Source organism: Tursiops truncatus, chromosome 9, assembly GCF_011762595.2.
Source record: "Tursiops truncatus isolate mTurTru1 chromosome 9, mTurTru1.mat.Y, whole genome shotgun sequence".
NCBI classification, from domain to species: Eukaryota; Metazoa; Chordata; class Mammalia; order Artiodactyla; family Delphinidae; genus Tursiops; species Tursiops truncatus.
This window is the reverse complement of record NC_047042.1, coordinates 68900702-68917599: the sequence shown is the minus strand read 5'-3', so window position 1 is coordinate 68917599 and position 16898 is coordinate 68900702.

Here is a 16898-nt window from a genome sequence, read left to right as displayed (position 1 = left end):
TTGTGGGGGTCAACCTACTTATAAGTCTGCTTATTATATACATCATGGTGAGAGCTTGCTTTAATAATTTAAACCAGGTTATTTCAATGCCTGGGATAGTAACATGCTACTGAAAGAATTTCACTAAGCAAGGCATTTAAAAAAACATGATTAATATTATCACTGGTTTCAAGGGAGATTTAAAATAACTATGTTGTCACCTTCTGAGGAAAAGAAGAATGTACAAAGATGAAAGCTATTCTATAAATTAATCAGCCAGATTCTCTTCAGAGCTTAAATCATTCATTGACTGTAAGGCAGAGGCATGGAGAGTCAAAAGAACTCTTTCATTAGTGCCTCAGAATTTCATTGATAACAGGATACGTTAAGTATCACCCTGAAGTTTCTGTTTATCCCTTTGTAACTGGACTACCACGAGGCTGTCCTGGTTCCACCTTCTGACTGACACATCCAAAAAGAACACAGATGAAGTCCAGAAGCCTTGACAACAGATTTTTATCAAGGATTTTTTCCCCCAGTCTTAATGAATTTTATTAGAAGGAATAATCTCAAAATAGAACTGATAATGGTTAAAATGTCACACTGTACAATTTGTTAGAGATTTTAAAAAAGATCAAACTGCCTTAATAAAATTTATTTATTTTTAACATCTTTATTGGAGTATAATTGCTTTACAATCGTGTGTTAGTTTCTGCTTTATAACAAAGTGAATCAGCTATACATATACATATATCCCCATATCTCCACCGTCTTGCTACCTTACTCCCTATCCCACCCCTCTAGGTGGCCACAAAGCACGGAGCTGATCTCCCTGTGCTATGCAGCTGCTTCCCACTAGCTATCTATTTTACATTTGGTAGTGTATATATGTCCACGCCACTCTCTCACTTCGTCCCAGCTTACCCTTCCCCCGCCCCGTGTCCTCAAGTCCATTCTATATGTCTGCGTCTTTATTCCTGTTCTGCCCCAAGGTTTGTCAGAACCATTTTTTAGATTCCATATATATGTGTTAGCATACGGTATTTGTTTTTCTCTTTCTGACTTACTTCGCTCTGTATGAGTCTCTAGGTCCATCCACCTCACTACAGATAACTCAATTTCGTTTCTTTTTATGGTAATATTCCATTGTATATATGTGCCATATCTTCTTTATCCATTCATCTGTTGATGGACACTTCGGTTGCTTCCATGTCCTGGCTACTGTAAATAAAGCTGCAGTGAACATTGTGGTACATGACTCTTTTTGAATTATGGTTTTCTCAGGGTACATGCCCAGTAGTGGGATTGCAGGGTCGTACGGTAGTTCTACTTTTAGTTTTTTAAGGAACCTCCATACTGTTCTCCATAGTGACTGTATCAATTTACATTCACATCAACAGTGCAAGAGGGTTCCCTTTTCTCCACACCCTCTCCAGCATTTATTGTTTGTAGATTTTTTTGAGGATGGCCATTCTGACAGGTGTGAGGTGATACCCCATTGTAGTTTTGATTTGCATTTCTCTAATGATTAGTGATGTTGAGCATCTTTTCATGTGCTTGTTGGCAATCTGTATATCTTCTTTGGAGAAATGTCTATTTAGGTCTTCTGCCCATTTTTGGACTGGGTTGTTTGTTTTTTTGATATTGAGCTGCATGAGCTGCATATAAATTTTGGAGATCAATCCTTTGTCCATTGCTTCATTTGCAAACATTTTCTCCCATTCTGAAGGTTATCTTTTCGTCTTATGTTTTCCTTTGCTGTGTAAAAGCTTTTAAGTTTCATTAGGTCCCATTTGTTTATTTCTGTTTTTATTTCCATTTTTCTAGGAGGTGGGTCAAAAAGGATCTTGCTGTGATTTATGTCACAGAGTGTTCTGCCTATGTTTCCCTCTAAGAGTTTGATAGTGTCTGGCCTTACATTTAGGTCTTTAATCCATTTTGAGTTTATTTTTGTGTATGGTGTTAGGGAGTGTTCTAATTTCATTCTTTTACATATAGCTGTCCAGTTTTCCCAGCACCACTTATTGAAGAGGCTGTCTTTTCTCCATTGTATAGTCTTGCCTCCTTTATCAAAGATAAGGTGACCATATGTGCGTGGGTTTATCTCTGGGCTTTTTATCCTGTTCCATTGATCTATATTTCTGTTTTTGTGCCAGTACCATACTGTCTTGATTACTGTAACTTTGTAGTATAGTCTGAAGTCAGACAGCCTGATTCTTCCAGCTCTGTTTTTCTTTCTCAACATTGCTTTGGCTATTCAGGGTCTTTTGTGTTTCCATACAAATTGTGAAATTTTTTGTTCTAGTTTTGTGAAAAATGCCATTGGTAGTTTGACAGGGATTGCACTGAATCTGTAGATTGCTTTGGGTAGTATAGTCATTTTCACAATGTTGATTCTTCCCATCCAAGAACATGGTATATCTCTCCCATCTGTTTGTATCGTCTTTAATTTCTTTCATCAGTGTCTTATAGTTTTCTGCATACAGGTCTTTTGTCTCCCTAGGTAGGTTTATTCCTAGGTATTTTATTCTTTTTGTTTCAGTGGTAAATGGGAGTGTTTCCTTAATTTCTCTTTCAGATTTTTCATCATTAGTGTATAGGAATGCAAGAGATTTCTGTGTATTAATTTTGTATCCTGCAACTTTACCAAATTCATTGATTAGCTCCAGTAGTTTTCTGGTAGCATGTTAGGATTCTCTATGTATTGTATCATGTCATCTGCAAATCATCTCCCATTTACTTCTTCTTTTCTGATTTGGATTCCTTTTATTTCTTTTTCTTCTCTGCTTGCTGTGGCTAAAACTTCCAAAACTATGTTGAATAATAGTGGTGAGAGTGGGCAACATTGTCTTGTTCCTGATCTTAGAGGAAATGGTTTCAGTTTTTCACCATTGAGAATGATGTTGGCTGTCGGTTTGTCATATGTGGCCTTTATTATGTTGAGGTAAGTTCCCTCTATGCCTACTTTCTGCAGGGTTTTTATCATAAATGGGTGTTGAATTTTGTTGAAAGCTTTTTCTGCATGTATTGAAATGATCATATTGTTTTTCTCCTTCAGTTTGTTAATATGGTTTATCACATTGATTGATTTGTGTATACTGAAGAATCCTTGCTTTCCTGGGAGACTTAATAAAATTTAGATCTGCAAATATTTGTCTAGGGAAATTGGATTTGATAAAAACACAGGTCACAAAAGAAAATATACAATGGCAGAAGCTATAATGGATGCAATTTGATAGATGTATTAAATACTTCCTGTACAATTCATACAAAACAGAAATAAATCCTTTGAAAATAATTTTAGTAAAATAAAAATAAAAGTAAAAAGTATTAGATACAAGTTTACATGACAGAATAGGATTGATGCATGAATTAAACTGGCTTAATGGAATTCACTTCAGAAAATGTATTACGTATGCATTCATAAACATGGAGTCCAAGGGACTGCAGCCAAAACATTCAGCTGGTGCAAATGGTCAAGCCCACACTCTGGTGAGAGAATGCCCAGTTCCCACCAGAAGGCAGTTTCCTGAACCCAATGGAACTCAGGCACAAGTGTGGAAACAGCCTTGTTAATTCTGCTCAAACCCCACAGCCTACCAGTGAAGACAGCCATGCACGGGCATGATCCATCTCTCTAGCCATCCCTCCTGCCTTCCCCTGACCTCCTCCAGTTAAACTGGGTGATTCCCCAGCCTGGGTTTCCTAGCTCACACCATTTTCCCTGCCTCGCAGGTCTTTCCGTGCCCTACTTCCTACCCTTCCTTCCAGATGCAGATCCAGCTCTTCCTCATTGCCTCCCTTGTGGCCTCCATCCCACTGCAATTCAGACCTTGTCCCTCCGCAGATATACTTCTCCTGCCAAGGTCACCAAGGACCTCTACGTTGCCAAATCCAACGGAGTTTCTCAGATTGCCTTCTCTGCCCATCACTCCCTCCTTCTGGTAGAAATCATTTCTTCCCAAGTTTCCACAACCCCTTGTACAATGCAGCTTCATTTGGCCAACGGCCAATTCCAGAGAGGGCTGCAGCTGTGGGCTGTTATCTACCTGTATCCAGGCCAGCTGAGGGAATGAAGACCTCAGTCCTGATGGAGAGAGCTGGGCAATATCCACCACACGCCTCAAACTCAGCAGGTCCCAAACCAAATGCTTTTGGTCCTGACCATTCTATTTCTAATTTTTCCCCTGACTGACTTTCACTGCTCTAGTTGTTCTCATCACCTCCTGACTAGATTAATGTGCCAGCCTCCTTCTTGGTAAGTTTGACCTACTCCAGTTCATCCTATACACAGTTAGCTAGTTTTAAAAAAAAATCTCTTCTTTTTTGGTATTTTTAAAAACTGTGATAAAATATATATAACATACAATTGACGATTTTGACATTTTAAGTGGCATCAATTACATTCACATGTTGTGCCACCATCATCATTATCTATTTCTAGAACTTTTTCATTACACCAAATAGAAACTCTGTAACCATCAAACAGTAACTCCCATGCCCCCTCCCTCACCCCTGGTAACATCTAGTCTGTTTTCTGTTTCCCATGAAATGTTTTTAAGGAGACAACTGTGCACCAGGCATCGTGCATCAAAATATCTTCTAAGTCCTCTTCAACTCTCTCCGGTGCTGAATGGTCTGCTCTCTCTGACCCCTGCAACCTCCCTCACCTTTCAGTGCCTTGCTGCTGTCTCTCCCTCCACCTTCTCCTCGTGTCCCACCCCTATCAGCTCTCAGCTGAGACCTTCTAGACCCACATAACTGGCATCAAAGTGCAGTTTGGCTTTTGTCTCATGGGGAGCAGCCTCTTGGAATTCTTGGCAATAAAATTCTCCATCTTAGCCCCAGAAAAATTTGATGTCCCCACAAATCTATTGTATAATTTCCTCCTAGAGGTGACAGTGGAAGGAGAACAAATGCAATTTTTGCTTGTGGAACCCAAGATTATTATTTACTCACGGCCTGACTGTCCCCCTCTGCTTGTCTTATGGGGTGCTGAATTTGAAACTGCACTGGCAGCAGAAGCGTTAGTGCAGGGATAGAAAGTGGACTGGGCCAGCAGGTGGGGAGAGTCAAAGTGAGGCCTGGATGACAAGGTGACATTAAAGAGCTGGGGCAAGAGTACAGAGAGAACAGAAGTGCTGAAACACAGACGTGGGAAAAGCACGGTCGGTTCAATGAACACAAGGAGGCCTGGTTGCCTGTAGAGTAGCGGGCACAGGAGAGTGACGTGAAACAAGGGTGGAGATGAAATTCCTGAGGGCCTTGCAGATCATGTAAGAAGTTTAGACTTGCCTCCATATTCAATGGGAAGCTCTCACTGTATGAGAAAGAAAACCCCATGTCAAGGGTTTAAACAATAAAGGGGATTTATTGACCCGAGTAACCGAAACGTTCAGAGGACCTTGAGGTGACGGCTCTGGCTTCATTTCTCAGGAACTCTCTTCTTTGCTCTTCTGTGAGAGGCCTTGAGCTAGTTTCTCTCAAGGGTGGCAAGATGATTTTTGGCAGCAACCAGGGTACGGGTGTCTTTTTTTCAACAGGAAAGGGAGGGTCTAGCTTCTTGAAGCAGGTGAGGAATGTAACAGAATTCCTCACCTTCACTCTGATTGGTTCAGCCCGGACCAGTCACTGTGGGCGGGCCTTTGCTATGCACCTCTCTGCATAACCTCTCTGCATAACCTCTCTGTGTAGCTCTGCAGTGAAGTTCTTATTCCAATCAGGACTCCCATGAAGCTAGGGCTGGAGTCAATCCCAGTGGCATGGCTGCTACTTAGTAAGGGTAGAATAGGTTCCCCCAAATAATTTGGAAACTATTAGCAAAGGAAGAAAGGGGAAGATGCTGGGTAGGTAATCAAGAAAGTTCATTATACCAGAGAAGGATTTTTAAAGCTGCTCTGAGGAGGACAGGTTGCAGGAGCCAGCAAGGAAGGAGGGCGACCAGTTAGGAGACTGTTCCAGTAGTTCAGTCCTGAGATGATGGTGGTAGAAACTGAGATGCATTTTAGAGAGAGAATTGACTGGACTTCGTGATGGATGGGGTGTTGGAGGACGTAGTTTTGGCCCGACTCTGCGGGATCTCAAATACCAGGTTTCGGACTTCATCTTGACAGCGATGGAAGTGTTAAAGTGGGCTGCCTTTTGTGAGAGTAAGAGATTAATAATTTTTATTTTTTTGGTTTGCCTTTCACTTTCTCTTCCTCCTTAAATTTTTTTTTTTTACTTTTTACAATTTACCACAGCATATTCTTTTGTTCTTGTAATGTTTGCCAGATGATGAAAACACCAAAATCAGAATCTATGGTTTTATAAGAGTTTTATTTACTGCTCACTGTGTATTCAAGTGACTGAGAATATCCTCAAAAATCTGTTTTTTTGTAGTCTAATTTTACAAGGACCAAAGGACACATCTTCACTTGAATCTTAGAATACTCTGAGATTAATATTAACTTAGCTGAATGTTTCCAGTTTGAATTAGCATGCTCCAATGCCATTCAATCTTGCAAACTGCTATCCTCAGGAATTGAATGTGCTTTAGCTTTTCAAAATATCAATTATAAGGCATGAGAGTTCAACGGCAGCTTCTGGTTTAACCCTTTAGCTATCCATCATCTAAAGCTTACAGAAATAGCTGAATTAAACTTCAAGGATATAGGGTGACTATTTTTGCAGCCTAAGCAAACAATAGCTGCAACTTGATGCCCTTGATGGAAGTGGACTGGTATGTCAATTCTGCGTATGAATTCAGCAAAGCACTTACATTAAAGAATTCATTCTTGTTCTCATTCAAGTTCGACTCCATCCTCTGAAAAAGAACCGCTATTTCTCCATTCACTGAAGAAGTCCGGGACTTGGCTTGGTCTCATTTTAAGTTTCCATATATTATTTTGCCATATATTACTTTGTTGTGCTTTGCCCCATCTCTCTGATCTTCAGTGTTCTCATCCTCTCTTTACCCCTGATTAGGATCCAAGTTCCTGACTAGATACGTCACAACATTGTTTTGAAGGTCAAGTGAGATGATATATGGAAAAGTTGTGAGGACTGCTAAGGTCTCCATAAAACTTTTACTTTTGTGATAATGCAGCACCTGCAGTTGTAGCAGTTACCGTCGGGGCCCTTTTACATTACTGCTTCCTCAGTCTTCGTATGAGGGACTTCTCCAGCCTCCTGAGGACACTAGACCAATGTGCAAGGCAGGCTGAAGTGCCAGGGAATTTATGCCCCGAGAGCAGTCCTCAACCCATGGCCAGTGGAGTTGGTGGATAAATATCCCAGCCTTTTGCCCCTTGGTGGTGCTGGTAGGTGTGGCACAACTCCAAGAAGTGTCCTATGCAGTCTCCCAGAGGTCCTCAGTAAGCTAAGTCGCATTCCCATAGTAGTAACTTCATTAATGCACAGTTTTGTGTTCCATTTTATGTTTTACTTCCTCACTTCCTGAACTGGTATTTCCTGGGTTTACCTCTCAAACGAATGACCTGCCCTCAAATTCTTAAAGTCTGTTTCTGGTGGAACTCAACCTAAGACCCTAGTTCTAATAGTCTTTCAAAAACTATATGTGCAGCTAGCTCACCGATGACATGCTAGAATTCTCTGGCTTTATCGCCCAGCCTTAGCCCTGGATGGAACTAAGTCTACTTTGCGTCCTGATTGCTGGGACTTAGTGTATTTAGGGGTAACTCTCTGAGAGGTGGTCTCCAAGTAATTCTGGCCACGCCCACCATACCCTGAGAGACCATATACCTTATAGAAGGGCCAGCTGAAACATGAGTCAAGCAGACGGAGATTAAATATCACCATTATTGCTAATAAAGATACTGGAGAATGTGGCTTGTAGCTGTGGGCAAGTGAGCTTTCTAACACTGAACCCCAAAGTCAGGCACACTTACCCACACAGTCGTAGAGAGTGTTGGACAACTGAAGGCCTCCAACTGCCCTGGCAGAGCCTGCCAGTCTAAAGTTTGCAGAAAGTAGGAGCAGAACAGGATGCGTTCCGTATGCAGAGACAGATCCCAAAGAGAAAAAGGAGGAAGGGGCTGAGTCACACATGCCAAGCTCCTGTTCTGCCATTCCTCCCTTTCAGGAATGAGAGGGGTCAGAAAGAAACCCAGAATGTTATTGTAATGGATTCCTTTCTCATGGAAACAAGAGGCTAGGGGAAAGGAGTTCCCCTTTTCCCATATTCTCCAGGTTTGTGTTCTCTTAGCTCCTTAGGCTTAACCATTAAACTACAGGCCAACTGAGAGTGTGCCTGTCTCCCCTGCAGGAGGAGATCAACAATCTAGGATGACAGTGCAGCCCTTACCATGAGCACACCCCCGACCCCTCCCGCCCAAGTGCCAACTACTCTTCCTTTGTGTGTTCTCCTGAGCCTGGTGGCTATTGCCCTCGGAAGGCAATTTATCGACTGAAGTAATTACAGGCCACGCTGAACTCCAGCTGAAAGCTCCCCGTTCACTTTTCATTCTAAATTACATCTAACCATGTTGTTTAGAACAGTCTATCAGAGGTTCTGCAAAGAGATTATATGATACTGTAAAGATGCTTCAATAAAAAACATTCCAGTAAAATACTGATGTCCCCAATTTAAAAATAACCCCTCTACCATTGTGAATTTCCCAGGGAAAAATTAAAGTTCTAAGATTAGATTCTCTTGTCTGCTTGAGTTAAAGTTAAAAGGCATTAAAGTCTAAAACTCATCCTTCTCAATTTCTGATTCTGCTCGTTCTGAACCAGAAGGGTTCTTCATACCTGAAGAGCACTGTGGTTCTTTCAGCAGCCTGGACAGGGTCTCACTAGAACCACTAGTGTGGTTTTTTTTCAGAGTCTCAGAAGTTAAACACCAAATTTCTGTTACACCTCACTTTTTAAAGAGTATCATCAAAGTACTCGACACCAACAAAATTAAGCAACAGAAAAAAAACCAATACCAAGATTTTCAAGTAATTATCAAGACAAAGTGGTGCTCCCAGAACCTTGCACTTTCCATAAAACAGACAGTGAAATCTTGATTTGGGCTTCACCAGGATGCTGTGTAAGTTATCTGAAATCCTTGATCTGTAAACAAACTCAACCAGGAGGAAGCTCCCTCAAGAAGTTAACGTCGGCAACATGTTTTATCATTCCTATGGGAAGAATCAACACATATTTCTCTCAGGGTGACATATGCGACTGTAGGAGGTCAGAATACACCATCCCAATATAGGCCACTCTGGCATAAGGATTATTTTGAGCTGAAGGCAACTGAGAAAAAGCAGGCACAGGATGAGCTCTCTGCTGTTCCCTATCTTCTGGAAAGTAAGATCACAAATTCCCCTTGTGAAGGTTGTCTCCCCACTGCCACCCCACCCCACCACTGTCCGTGGGAAGGGAGTAACAACTTCCAGTGATACAGGAGACAGGATGGCCCCGCGAGAGTCTACACAAACAAACCTTACCAACTAGGCCTTATCTACCATTAATTTCCCATATATTTGCCTTCCTACAATTTGCTGCCCCTAGAAGCTCGAAGCCCTTTCCATTTGTCTTGACACTTCTTTTTAAATGTAACCTCTTATGTTCAAATGCTATAAAGGCCTCCAAGTTTAGCTGTTTCTTTGTAAGTTTTCTCTCTTTCTAGGAAGACCCCACATCATGTAAACCTTTTAAAATCAAAGAAATTTGTATGTCTTTTCTCATATTAATATGTCTGTTGTCAGATTATTTTGCAGACCCAGCCAGAGAACCTAAGAGGGCAGATGAGAATTTTCTTCCCCAAAAGATTTTTACACTCTTGCAAAGTTTAGAAATAGCAGTGATGGCAAGCCCAGTCATTAGTCTGTTTTGAGATCTTTCTCTCCCATCTTGAACCTTTAAAAAAAAATAAATTTATTTATTTATGCTGGGTCTTAGTTATGGCTCCAGGGCTCCTTAGTTGCAGCATGTGAACTCTTAGTTGTGGGATCATAGTTTCCTGACCAGGGATTGAACCCGGACCCCTGCATAGGGAGTACGGAGTCTTAGCCACTGTGGCATCAGGGAAGTCCCTCTCCCAGCTTGAATATTAAATGCCTCTTAACTTCCATTTCCCCTTTGAGCCCCCTGTCTCCAACATTCCCTGATCCATGGAACCTGGGCTCTAAATAATGACTCAGTGGCTCCTGCTGTTGCCTTTTGTTGTGAAATTGCTAGGGCATGTGAAGCCTGCCATGCAAGGTGAGTTTCTCCTTCATTTCCTTATTTGTTTCAGCTGGAAAACATCCTCAGCAGATTCCTGAACTAAAGCTGTTGTTGACATTTCTGCAGCTTGAATCTCTAGGTGTGTTAGGATTAGTTTTGGATATGAATGACAGAAAACTCAAAATAACAGGGGGAAGGTTGAAGTTTATTCTGCTCACATAAATGTCTAGGTCAGCATTCCAGTGCTGGTGTACCCTTCCATAGTGTCACGGATCCAGATTCCGTTGACACTGTTGCCCCACCATGCGTGGCTTGGACCTCATTGTCTCATATGCAGAATATCTACATCCTAAGTGAAATAAGGTAGGAAAGGATGTAAGTAAAGCAAATGGTGCTTGTGTCGTTTCTTAAAGAAGACACACGAGTTCAGGCATACCTTGGAGATACTGCAGGCTTGGTTCCAGACTACTGCAACAAGGCAAGTATCTCAACAAAGCAAGTCACACAAACTTTTTGATTTCCCAGTGCATATAAAAGTTATGCTTACACTATACTGTAGTGTATTAAGTGTGCAATAGTGTTATATCTAAAAAAACAATGTACATATCTTAATTAAAAAACACTTTATTGCTAAAAAATGCTAACCATCATTTGAGCCTTCAGTGAACTGTAATCTTTCTGCTGGTGGAGGGTCTTGCCTTGATGTTGATGGTGCTGCCTGGTCAGGGTGGCTGCTGAAGGCTGGGGTGGCCATGGCAGTTTCTTAAAATAGACAACAATGAAGTCTGACTCATTGATTGACTCTTCCTTTTGTGAATGATTTCTCTGCAGCACGCATGCTGTTCGACAGCATTTTATCCACAGAACTTCTTTCAAAATTGGAGTCAGGGGCTTCCCTGGTGGCGCAGTGGTTAAGAATCCGCCTGCCAAGGCAGGGGAGCTGGGTTCGAGCCCTGGTCTGGGAAGATCCCACATGTCGCGGAGCAACTAAGCCCGTGCACCACAACTACTGAGCCTGCGCTCTAGAGCCTGCAAGCCACAACTACTGAGCCCATGTGCCACAACTACTGAAGCCCACATGCCTAGAGCCCGTGCTCCGCACCAAGAGAAGCCACCGCAATGAGAAGCCCACGCACCACAACGAAGGGCAGTCCCTGCTCACAATTAGAGAAAGCCTGCGTGCAGCAACCAAGGCCCAATGCAGCCATAAATAAATAAATAAATTTATTAAAAAAAAATTGGAGTCAATCCTCTCAAACCCTGCTGCTGCTTTATGAACTAAGTTTATGTAATATTCTAAATCCTTTATCAACCTTGCTGCTTTATCAACTAAGTTTATGTAATCTAAATCCTTTGTTGTCATGTCAACCATCTTCACAGCATCTTCACCGGGAGTAGACTCCATCTCAAGAAACCACTTTCATTGCTCATCCTTAAGAAGTAACTCTGCATCCATTCAAGGTTTATATGAGATTGTGGCAATTCAGTCACATCTTCAGGCTCCACTTCTAGTTCTAGTTGTCTTGCTATTTCCACCACATCTGCAGTTACTTCCTCCGCTGAAGTCCCGAACTCCTCAAACTCATCCTTGAGGACTGGAGTCAACTTCTTTCAGTCTCCTGTTAATGCTGATATTTTGACCTCTTCCCGTAAATCACAAATATTCTTAGTGGTGTCTAGAATGCTGAATCCTTTCCAGAAGGTTTTCAATTGGCTTTGCCCAGATACATTATTAGAATCACCATCTATGACTGCTATAGCCTTAGAAAGTGTATTTCTTAATAATAAGACTTAAAAGTTGAAATGACTCTTTGATCCATGGGCTGCAGAATGGATGTTGTATTAGCAGGCATGAAAACATTAATCTGATTGCACATTTCCATCAGAGATATTGGGTGAACAGGTGCACTGTCAACAAACAGCAATTTATATATATATATATATATATATATATATATATATATATATATATTTGCGGTACACGGGCCTCTCACTGTTGTGGCCTCTCCCGTTGAGGAGCACAGGCTCCGGATGCACAGGCTCAGCGGCCATGGCTCACAGGCCTAGCCGCTCTGCGGCATGTGGGATCTTCCCGGACCGGGGCATGAACCCGTATTCCCTGCATCAGCAGGCGGACTCTCAACCACTGTGCCACCAGGGAAGCCCAACAGTAATATTTTGAAAGGAATCTTTTTTTCTGAGCAGATCTAAACAGTGGGCTTAAAATACTCAGTAAACCATGTTGTAAACAGATGTGCTGTCATCCAGGCTTTGTTGTTCCATTTACAGAGCACAGGCAGAGTAGACTTAGCATAATTTTTTTTTTTAAAATAAGTTTATTTATTTTTGGCTGCATTGGGTCTTTGTTGCTGCATGTGGGCTTTCGCTAGTTGCGGCAAGCAGGGGCTACTCTTCGTTGCAGTGTGCGGGCTTCTCATTGAGGTGGCTTTTCTTGTTGCAGAGCACAGGCCCTAGGTGCATGGGTTTCAGTAGTTGTGGCACGTGGGCTCAGGAGTTGTGGCTCACGGGTCCAGCTGCTCTGCGGCATGTGCGATCTTCCCGGAACAGGGCTCAAACCCATGTCCCCTGCATTGGCAGGCAGATTCTTAACCACTGAGCCAGCAGAGAAGCCCAGACTTAGCATAATTCTTAAGGGCCCTAAAATTTTGGGAATGGTAAATGAGCAATGGCTTCAACTTAAAGTCACCTGCTGCATTAAGCCCTAACAGGAGAGTCGGCCTGTCCTTTGGAGCTTTGAAGCCGGGCATTAACTTCTATGAAAGTCCTAGATGGCATCTTCTTCCAATAGAAGGCTGCTTTGTCTACATTGAAAATCTGTTTGGTATAGCCACCTTCATAAATTATCTTAGCTAGATCTCCTGGATAACTTGCTGCAGCTTCTCTATTACCACTTGCTGCTTCACCTTGTACTTTTATGTTATGAAGATGGCTTCTTTCCTTAAACTTCATGAACCAACTTCTGCTAGCTTCAAACTTTTCTCCTGCAGCTTCCTGAAGGAAGAGTTAGGGCCTTGCTGTGGATCAGGCTTTGGCTTAAAGGAATGTTGTGGCTTATTTGATCTTCTATCCGGACCATTAAAACTTTCTCCATATCAGCAATAAGGCTGTTTTGCTTTATTATGCATGTGTTCACTGGATTAGCACTTTTAATTTCCTTGAAGAACTATCCCTTTGCAGTCACAGCTTGACTGTTTGGTATAAGAGGTCTAGCTTTTGGTCTCTCTCACCTTCCAACATGCCTTCCTCATTAAGCTTAATCATTTCTACCTTTTGATTTAAAGCGACAAATGTGTGACTCTTCCTTTCACTTGAACACTCAGAGGCCATTGTAGGGCTCTTCACTGGCCTAAGTTCAATATTGTTGTGTTTTAGGGAATAGGGAGGGCTGAAGAGAGGGAGAGAGATGGGCTGGTTTGGGGTGCTCATGGCACCCCAAAACAATGACAATAGTAACATCAAAGATCAATGATCACAGATCACCATAACATATATAGTAATAATGAAAAAGTTTGAAATACTGTGAGAATTACCAAAATGTGAGGGACACGAAGTGAGCAAATGCTGGTGGAGAAACGGCGCGGATAAACTTGCTTGACGCCGGGTTGCCACGAACCTTCAGTTTGTAAAAAACACAGCATCTGAAAAATGCAATACAGCAAAGTGCCAATAAAACAAGGTATGCCTATACCCTGAACTACCAGAGAGGCTGAGAAATGTAGTCTTCATTCTAGGCAGCCATATACCCAACTAAACTTATTATTATTAAAGACATATATGAATACTGGGGGCAACTGGACTACCAGACTAATTGCCCTGGTGAGGACACATACTTCTGGAGAGCCCTCCTCAGCACACCACCTTCTCCTGCTTTGGACTGGTCCAGCCTCCAGCAGTATTTCTCTTGGCTCTGCCTTTTCCAGCAATAGTGGATATGTCCTAGGGCTCGATTTCCCTCTGCACCTTTCTGGGAGGAGCAGCTGAGTTTGTCACAGTATAATTTATTTCTTAAGTTATTCCCTTTCCTTCCCTAACACATATAGGCCTAACAGTATTTGTAGGATCTGATGCTTCCTTCCTTCTTTTTTTTTCTTAAACTTTCTCTCCTTTCTGGCCCAGATAATGCTACCTTTCTCATCTAGATTTTGTCTAACAGGGTCTTCTGTTCTGAGAGATGAGTCACTAGGTTCCGGTCTGTCAAAGGCAACTACTGTCCAAAAAAAATCTTGAGCACTCTCAGTTTTCCGAGTGAGATAATCAGCAAGTATTTTCTGACTGGGCCGACAGCCAATCCAGGGTTGGATTCCATTTATCACTGCCCTGCTCACTCTCTTCTATTATGCTTCATCTTTCTTGCTGCCCTCCTTTAGAGTCTTAATGCTCAGAATTTCTCAGGTGTGCCCACTCTGGGCACAGGCAGCACTTACGTCCTTACCTACAATCACAGCAACATCTGGACACTCATTCAATACCCCCCGAACAGTCTACTTGCATTTGACTGCTATTCCACTCTCAAATGGTCCAGACTTTCAGGTACACTTGGCACCACTGTCCCAGTCTTTAAGGTGCAATCCACCAGTGGTTCTTCCCAAGGAGTCTCTGCGTGGCTCTAAGAGAGCACTTTGCCAGTAGTGGCCTGTATCCGCGCTCCCTTTGGGACAGTCAGTACAGTTTGCTGAGACTTTGCTTATACTCTTGTTCAATTTCTTTGGAACTAAGTTATTATTTCTGTCCTTATGTTCCAGATGATCCCCCCCAAATATCTACCAACCTAAGAAAAACACCTCTTAAATGAATGAAACTCCAAGTACAGTATCCTGTCCCTTTTATCTTGTCTTTCAATTTCATTTTTCCTTTAATATCTGTTGGATCTGTTCTCTAAAATCTCAACTTTATCTCCAAAAACGCTTTCTCCTTCTCAAGCTTAATTACTCTTCATTTATTTTGTTCTCATCCTGTCATTGCTCCTGTTCTAAGACTGAAGCACACTAGAAACACCCCAGATATTCCTTGATTTTCTGAACAAATCTGATTCCTAGAGACACAAGTTTCTAGGCACAGGACTAACTTCCTTCTTGATCTTTGGTTTTAAAACAACGGTAGGTTTTTCATTAAATAAAGGCTCCTATTTATTGTTTGCTGGTTTTCAATGAAAAGAATCGTATGGGTGTCTGCACAGCTCGAGGCTTGGATTCTAAAGCGTTGGCCACAGCTCATATAATTTACAAATCCAGTCAATTGTGGATCACATGGTGGGAGATTACTCTTGAGATTCTGGACAGGCTGTACCACATGACTTCAAGATTAGTCTTGGTGCACTGCCTATACAGGCTTGCATTAACTGTTGAAAACTAGAACTTCAGACTCCAGTGCTCTCTAGTACACATGCTGTGTAAAGTACCCATTGGTAAAGAAATCATAGAATTAGAAGATCACCATTTTGCAAGCCCTAAAAAAAATTCTAGATAACATAAACCAGTGGATATTAAAATGGTTTGATGGGGAACTTTATAATGATGCACCAGACTGACAGCACATGAACGCACTGATCAATTGTCACATCTCTATAAGTGGCACATCAGATATCATGTGCCTGATGTGATGTGGGAGAAAGTACACATCTCTTACGAATTATTTTTGTAAAAATTTTTTTGAACACAAATTTTTTTTTTTTTTTTTGTGGTATGCGGGCCTCTCACTGTTGTGGCCTCTCCCGTTGTGCAGCACAGGCTCCGGATGCGCAGGCTCAGTGGCCATGGCTCACGGGCCTAGCTGCTCCGCGGCATGTGGGATCCTCCCGGACTGGGGCACGAACCCATGTCCCCTGCATCGGCAGGTGGACTCTCAACCACTGCGCCACCAGGGAAGCCCGAACACAAATTTTTAATGGAGCTTCTAGATATACCAGTTTGCAGGAAAAACTGGTGATAGAGGAACATGTTAAATGACACAAAGAGGATACGCTATCCAAATTCAGAAAGTGAGAAAGATGACCTAATCTCTTTAACAAGTAAGTGGCAGTTAAAATGAAAGAGTTTAACAGCATAAACTGTTATACATAAGACCCTTAAGGACCACACCAACCAAATGCAAAGTATGTGTCTCACTAGAATCCTGATTTAAGCAAACCAAGTAAAAAGACATCTTGAAAAGTTTTTTAAAATCTATTTTTACTTATAGATTTTATAAGTAAAGAAAAGTTGCCATAGTACAAAGAATTCCCACATACCCTTCACTTAGATTTCCCCAAATGTTAACATCTTATTGCATCTACTTTATCATTCTCTCTCTATATACATACCCATATTAGGGGTGTGTGTGTGTGTGTGTGTGTGTGTGTGTGTGTTTTCTTTTTTTTTTTTGGGCTGCACTGCATGGCATGCAGGATCTTAGTTCCCTGACCAGGGATCAAAGCCGGGCCCCTGGGTTTCCCTGGTGGCACAGTGGTTTGAGCCCTGCTCCGGGAAGATCTCCCATGCTGCGGAGCAACTAAGCCCATACGCCACAACTACTGAGCCTGCACTCTAGAGTCTGTGAGCCACAACTACTGAGCCCACATGCCACAACTACTGAAGCCTGCGTGCCTAGAGCCCGTGCTCTGCAACAAGAGTAGACACCACAATGAGAAGCCTGCACACCACAACAAAGAGTAGCCCTCCGCTCGCCACAACTAGAGAAAGCCCATGCACAGCAACAAAGATCCACTGCAGCCAAAAAAAAAAGCCAGGGCCCTTGCAGTGGAA